Source organism: Thermobia domestica, chromosome 6 (assembly GCF_964235325.1).
Source record: "Thermobia domestica chromosome 6, izTheDome1.hap1.1, whole genome shotgun sequence".
Lineage (NCBI taxonomy): Eukaryota > Metazoa > Arthropoda > Insecta > Zygentoma > Lepismatidae > Thermobia > Thermobia domestica.
Window position 1 is genome coordinate 132,508,802 of NC_137459.1, and position 7,859 is coordinate 132,516,660.

Sequence of the window (7,859 nt, forward strand, 5' to 3'; positions counted from 1 at the left end):
CGCGTGCAGGGCATCGGCCAGTTCTGTGAGAGAGGATGGAGGTGGAAATCGTCGCCGGAGTCGTGTTTCCAAGACGGACCACAGATGTTCAATTATGTTTAGATCTGTGGATTGGGCGGGCCAGGGGAGGTGTTGAACTTCATCCCGATGTTCCTCAAACCACGCTGCAACAACGCCAGCTGTGTGAATGGGTGCGTTATCATCCTGGAAGATGGCGTCATTGTCCGGGAACAACATCCGGACCATAGGATGCAAGTGGTCTCCTAAAATTGCGACATAATCGTTGGCAGTGATTCGTCCGCTAAGTGAGACTACAGGACCCAATGAAAACCATGATATTGCGGCCCACAGCATCACCGAGCCACCGCCATGTTTCACAGTTGGGCGGAGACACTGCAGATCATAAGCTTCTTTGGGCGTTCTCCACATATAAACACGGCCCGTGGTTGGGAATAGGGTGAAGAATGACTCATCCGGCCATATCACACGTTTCCAGTCCTCAACGGTCCAAGTTGCATGGTCGCGGTACCATTTGCGGCGTGCGAAAGCGTTATGGTGCCTGATGAGCGGTTTGGCCCGTGCAACACGACCCCGTAAGTTCATGTCATGTAAGTCACGGCGGACTGTGATTGTCGAAACAGGGTGGGGGAGATGCTGATTGAGTTCCTCCGTCACTTTCTCCACACTGGCACGACAATTCTGCGTGACAAGGCGCTTTAACACCCGGCGTGACCTGTCACTCATGATTTTCTTCCGCCCACTGTTCCGCTTCCCCGATGTGATTTTCCCGTGTGTTGTGTAGGCCGTCATCACCTTCGACGCTGTCCCACGCGACACACCTAACACAGTAGCCACTGCTGTCACACTCACTCCACATAACCGCGCACCAACAATTTGCCCTCTTTGAAAATCTAAGAGGTCTCCTATTTGACACTACCTCCGTCTGCTGCAGCCACTGGACACTGCTGTTCCACTGCGCCTGACGTAGTATGAAGACCGACCTAACACACCACCACCAGCGGTCCGGCGCTGCGGGCGCCACGACACCATTGCCAAACCATACATCTGACTTGTTGCCAACTACAGGTGTTTCCATTTTTCTGATCACCATCTGTATATCCTCCTTGCAAAATGGCTCTTTTCACATCTTGAAGAAGTGCAGCCTCAGTGTGAGGTACGCTTTCCAACTGATGACATCATTAGTTACTAGCATTCGACGACAGTCGTATACATTTTGCAGGTTGCTGGTTCGATCATATAGGGACACGGTGAAACCTTGCAATTTCATGAATGTAGTATCGTCTAATTTTAAAGGTGAATGTGAAAGTTCTACAAATGCAGCAGCAATTTCTAGATTTGTCCGCCACGCTTCCCAAGATGTTTTCTTTCCCCGGCCTGCAAAGGCAGATACAGTATCGCATCCGGTGAATTCGTGCCAAAACAGGATGCCGTCACAGATTTCTGTCCCTAGTTTCTCCGCGTACTGGTGAATAGGAAAAAAAGCTTTTATGCTTACCAACACCATATTCAACCAACAGGTGGGACAGTAGTAGTTTGGGGAAAGCATGCAAAGCCAGGACAACTACATCTGAATCTACTGTTTTGATGATAATGGATTTATGGCCTGCTTTACTAACATGTTTGGCATGCAGAAGCAACCTCGTATCGGTCTCCTTATGCGTGCATGGTGGTAGTGGACCGTGTATATTTCCGTCAAATGTACCCCCTATGTCAATACCTTTAGTGCAAATAACAGTTTTCTCATTGGGTATTTTAGCCTCGTTCATAGATTCTGCAATTAAGTGAAAAATACCTTTTTGTTCTCTTCATTCTGCAAAAACAGATTCCAATTTTTCGGGATGGGAGTAGAGTTTGTAACACGAACTCGTGATGCTGACCCCCGTTTCTGTCTCTCTTCACTTTTTAAGCTATCTTGCAAGTAACGATCAAACACCATATCTACTCTGCTCCTCTCTGATAGAATGGATGAAATATAAGGATGTACTTTCATCTGCAATTAATAATGGAATGTTTGTGACGGTGACAGCTTCAACATATGGATGATAGCAGAGCCGTCCAATGTCATACATGTAGCAGGTGGAGGGGTAAATTGGGTATCGCCGTATTTTTCTAAACATATAACTACATCTGATTTAGTTCTTTTGCGTATGAATCCATCTTCAGAAATTGACGGAGGATATCCCAGATTTTCATGAGCAAAAAAGTCGGATAGATCTCCCTGTCGACTCTGACATGCTATGAAGAGACGACTAAAGAGAGCACAGTCATTTTTAATATGGATAGCTTACCGTGTTCTGGATTAAGTTTTTCATTGTCTTGCGACAAAGAGCAAGGTTATTTCGTTTAATTGGTTCAAACAGTGATTTACTGCACAGCTGCAACCGTTCCTGTTTAAAACTGTTATACTGATCTCTTCCAAGAGTTTCAGCAATGTATACCGACTTAACTGAATCATCGGGCATTATAGAATTAGTGTCGCAACACCAAAATGTTCATTACCTTCTTGAATAAAAGGATTGTTGCCATTCTCTGAGAACACACGTACCAGTTCTGTGACATCATTTTTAAATCGCATATTAGCACCAGATGATTCTTTGTGGCGTATTCTGAGATCATCATTATCAGAGATCAATCCACACTCTTCCTCAAAACCCGATACAAGGTTGGCAATTACATGTCGGACACCATCCATTTTAGCAACGCACTTGAGTTGTCAAGAATTCCAATTGCACTACCTTTAGACTTCACCGTCTTGTTTCACTGTTCGTGCATTTGATCATGTCCCATACAAGAATGTGGTCGACTTGTTTTGGAACCTACAAAAGCTCCACGTACAAATTCCTCATAAATGGCAGAATGTCTAACCCTAAGTTCCTGTAAAGATTTACCAAACATTGACATCCATCTCGCGTAGTGAGTATGGTCAAGAGCGAACATCCAAGGGCATATTTGAGATAGTGAGCTTACATACTGTTCAAAATCTGCTATTCGCACACTGTGTAGGAAGTTTAAGAGCATCAATTCCAACTGCAATACTGTGTACCAGTATTTAAACTGAACCGATTCACTTTGTCGAATATCAATCCATTCTTAAAATGATAGATGTTTGTCAGAACCAGAAGCCACATACTCTACGTACGCTTTCCTTAGTACAATGTACAATGCTGCTGATGTTACCTTGTGAACATATCTAGCTCGCTTAACGTGAGAACCATGCAGACATTGATCGGCCTTTCCAGAAGTTGTTACGCCTGCCTCACCAAAAGATCCGTCCATCCACTTCCAGCTAACCACGTTCCCAACATTTCCAGAGACGCCATCTCGATATGCAAATGGTCCATCATAACTATAATTAAGTCTTCTCCATACAAATTGGGCAGCATCCATTGTACTTGCTTTGCCATCGCATAAACAGGCTGATCACACGTAATGACAGGTACTTGAGATGGATTCAATGAAGATAAAGTTCTCTTGATTATATCAAAGCAATGCCGAATCATTGCAGGCGAATTTATGGAATCTGGAAGTAACGGAAGTAAAACACACCGATATTTAGATGGAACCTTACCACGATACTTACAAGTATAAAAAGCAGTCCATGTCATGTTTGGTGTATTTCCAGGACTTTCTGTTGCAACTGCTTGGATGTGTTCCAGCCACTTGCTTGACAATAGCTTACTTTGCTCAGGCAGTTCATCAGGATTTATGGTCGAAACGGGCACATTGGATTTCAGTGGCGTCATCCAGTGGACATTTGTATACCACGCTGGTAACGCACCTTCTCATACAGATTGCGAGAAAGTTATTCAGTAGTTGAGTAGGAATTTTTATATATTCTGGTAGCTTAAACAACGAAGATTCTTGTGATATATAAATCTTCTCTCAACTCTGTTTCTGTTAAACAAAAACTTTATCAACATTACCTGAATATCAGCATACATCCCAATGAACAGAAGAAAGACCGGCTGGTTATTTAAAGTTCCACCTTCAAGCTTCTTTCACACATATGTAATATTAAAAGGCTTTCTTGATGATAAAATATAATTTGATTTTTCAACACAACTCGTTTGACAAATATAAATAGATTTCTTCAGTTACGGCCCAAAGTTGCTATCATTACAACCATATTTTCAGCTGGGAGTCACTGTAGCCAGCCACTGTAATTATCTACAAACATCTACGTAGCCGCGTTTAATTTCTCACTGCTGCCTAAACATTTGAAACGGTATACTGGGAGGAAACACTTACATGCCTTTGTTATGCTTCCTTCGGTGTCAGATACAACCACTGAGTGGGTCACTTTTGCATTCATTTTTTGCCCTCAAAATGATAAAGTGTGATGGCTGCAGGCGTTTGTTCAATACTAACATGAACGGAAACCAGTGGTGTAGCGCATCACTTTAAATGTACATAGCTCCGAGACTATTGATCTCATATACATTAAAAAGATATGAACGTAAAGCTTAAGGTTTTGTTAAACGATTTACAAGAAAGTTATTGCAATATCTGTTAAACCAAAGCTTCCAGATGGATAAAACCATAAACAAACGCCATAAGTTTTTTTTAATGAATTTTAGGCCCCTCGTGCGGCTCTGGATGATGTTCAATTCAGACAATATAGAATTTAAATTAAAGGTTTGTTATTTCTCTCGCATTTGAGTCTTACTTTGGCTCTGTAGGCCAAGCCGTTTTCACATAATGGCTATTCCAGCGATAACATATCGTTCGCCAGTGCAACAATGTTCCAGCGCCTGGAATTCCAGGAAATTGGCGTCGGATATTTGGGGTCTACGTCAGAATTTATTTGCTACTATATTAATAAACTCTGTGCAAAATTTTATGTTCTTATCACAATATGCATGATTCTTATGAATTTTTCCTCTAATCCACTCCACTATATGGAATTAAAGATTTAGAAGGAGAAGATGTACAAGGTATATTTTACGAACCAGAATTATTAAAGACGAAACATAAAGATGAATACTTGATGGAAAAAATGTTGAGAAAGAAAGGTGATAAAGTGTACGTTAAATGGCTAGCATTTGATGATTCACATAATAGCTGGGTAGATAAAAGCAATGTTGTAATGTAAATATAAATGTTGTTTTTATGGAATAATAACCATAAAAGGTGAACACAGGTTAATTCAATGCTACTAAGTTATGTCAAGATGGTGGAAAAGAATTTAAACATTGGTTAGAAATAAAGAATCAAAAGAACTAATAGATTATATCTCAAATGCCAGAATTCCGGGTGTAGAAATTATCAAAAAAAGTAGCAGGTGACAAAGGAGAAATATGGAATGAAATAAGAGGAACGTATGTTTGTAAGGAATTAATTCTAAATATATCACAATGGTTATCTATAATAAAATATTAACACCACAACAAAAAAACAATAAAGCACTTTTGCTCTGTTGCTCTACATATCTAATAAAAGGAAAAATTAAGAAACAACATCAATTATTTCTGGAACATACGTATATAGAAAAATTTTTCTTGCTATTGTACATTGGTTGTCTAAAGAATTTTACGATAAGTGTTATGATATCTGTTAGAAAACGTATTAATTATTACAACGAAAAAACTTAACTCCTATAATTCTAAAGACTTCATTAAAGCAACTTACGAAATAAAACTTACGGGTAATGACAAAAAAATTAAAAAAATATTTTATATAATAAATATGAGCACTATGGATAACTCGTATAGTTTAAGTGATATTTGCTACGAACAGATTAAAGATAACTATTGGTATGGTTTATTTAGTGATTTTAAATTGATTATTGATAAGACAACAGGATACTTCAATGCAACTAAGTTGTGTCATGATGGAGGAAAGAAATTTTATAAATGCTTAGAAAATAAACAATTTAAAAAGTTAATTTCTTATATAAAGTCAATGAACCGAGTTCGTGGGGATGATTTTAAGATTGTCAAAGGCGGTAGACTAGTTTGAATGAGATAAGGATAATGAACGAAATAATGTTAAAAATAATGATTTTCTATATAATAAATATGAGTACTATGGATAGTTCTCTTAGTTTAAACGATATTTGCTACGAACAGATTAAAGACAATTATTGGTAGGGTATTTTTGGTGATTTCAAATTGATTATAGATAAGAGTACTGGACACTTTAATGCTACTAAGTTGTGTGATAAGAGTGGAAAATCATTTAAAGATTGGCTAAGATTAGTAAGAAGTAAGAAACTACTTGAATATTATGATAAAAAATTAGCTGGAGCAGATATGCTCCGGCAAAAATCATCATATTACATAGAACCAAAAGGTATGAATACAAATAACTTATTAATTTCAGGAACATATGTTTACAAAAGAATACTTCTAGAAATAGCTTCATGGTTGTCGTTTGATTTTTATGATAAATGTAGTAACATTATAGAAGACTACTTTATTCAGGGTTTTAGGCAATACCAACACAATAACGAAGAACTACAAAGAAAGGTAGAAGAAATAGAACAATCAATGGAAAGATTAAAAATAGAAAACACAAAGCTTAAAGAAATAGCAGCAGAACGTACTGAAGATCCAGGAATAATACATAGACTTATTATTATTAAAAAGAACCTTACAACTGAACAATTAGAAATGATCTTAGAAAAGTATGATTCAGACAAAAGAGAACAAGTAAAGTTCTATGAAAGTTATAGGTATTGGGTTGGGAGAATACAAGAATGCAATATTAAAACAAGATTACAATTCATTAAAGAAAAATATCCAAACATGATCATATTAAACAAATTTATAGATTCTAACTCAATAAACCTATTAAACGAATGAGAAGAAAGATATGATTGTATTGTTTCGCATGGTTGTCAGGTAGACCTTAAAAATTAAGATGATGAAGGAGAAGATGATGAATATATAGTTGAGTTGCTTTTAAGTATAAGAGACAATTAACAATAGGTTTTGTGTTTAAATATTCGTAAAGGTAAGGATAATGAGATTAGAACATCCTTATGAGAAGATTTTGATTAAAGAAATAAGTTGTATGATCGGTTAATATCTGATAATTAAGGCTACGACTTTTATGGTATAATAGCCATAAAAGGTAATTAGCTAAGCATTAAACAAACCATCTGTTGTAACATCGAATGCTAAATTCAATATACTACCTAAATCGGAATTATTATGGTATCTTATTATAAGCCTTCAATCTACGACATGTCTAAATAAATATATAAACTCTACAGAGAGGTTTTGATAAATTGAAATGTTATACCAATGAACACTGTCTTTGAACTCTGCAATAGATTCTTCTGTTAAATTTTGAAACATTGAAATCATTGCCCAATTTACTTTGTCAGCGTAATCTCTTATAAGGTTTTCTGATAATTGCTGGGTTCCACATAAGCGCCACCAAGAAAGTTTATCTGCATGTTCTCGTATAAAAGCTTCAGAGAGTTTGCTTTCATAAGATATAGCATCAAAATCAACTTTGTCTATAAACTCATTAATAAATTCTTCAGATAGGTTTTGATTAAACGATACTTCTCTCCGATGAACTCTATCTGCAAATTCTCTTATAAAGTCTTCTGATGAGTCTTGTCTTCCCGGAATAATCTCCCAATCAACTTTATCAGCTAATTCTCTTATAAACTCTCCTGATAACTTTTTCCATGAACATATTTCACTCATATTAACTTTCTCCTGATATTTACGTATGAAGTCTTCTGTAATGTGATCATAGTTATATTCCTCCTCATAATTATCATAACCTATAGATAACCATTGTTCATCAGTCAGTGAATCTAACATCTCATCGGACAAGTTCACAACGTTTGCATAGAGAATGTTTTGTATAAGATACGAGTT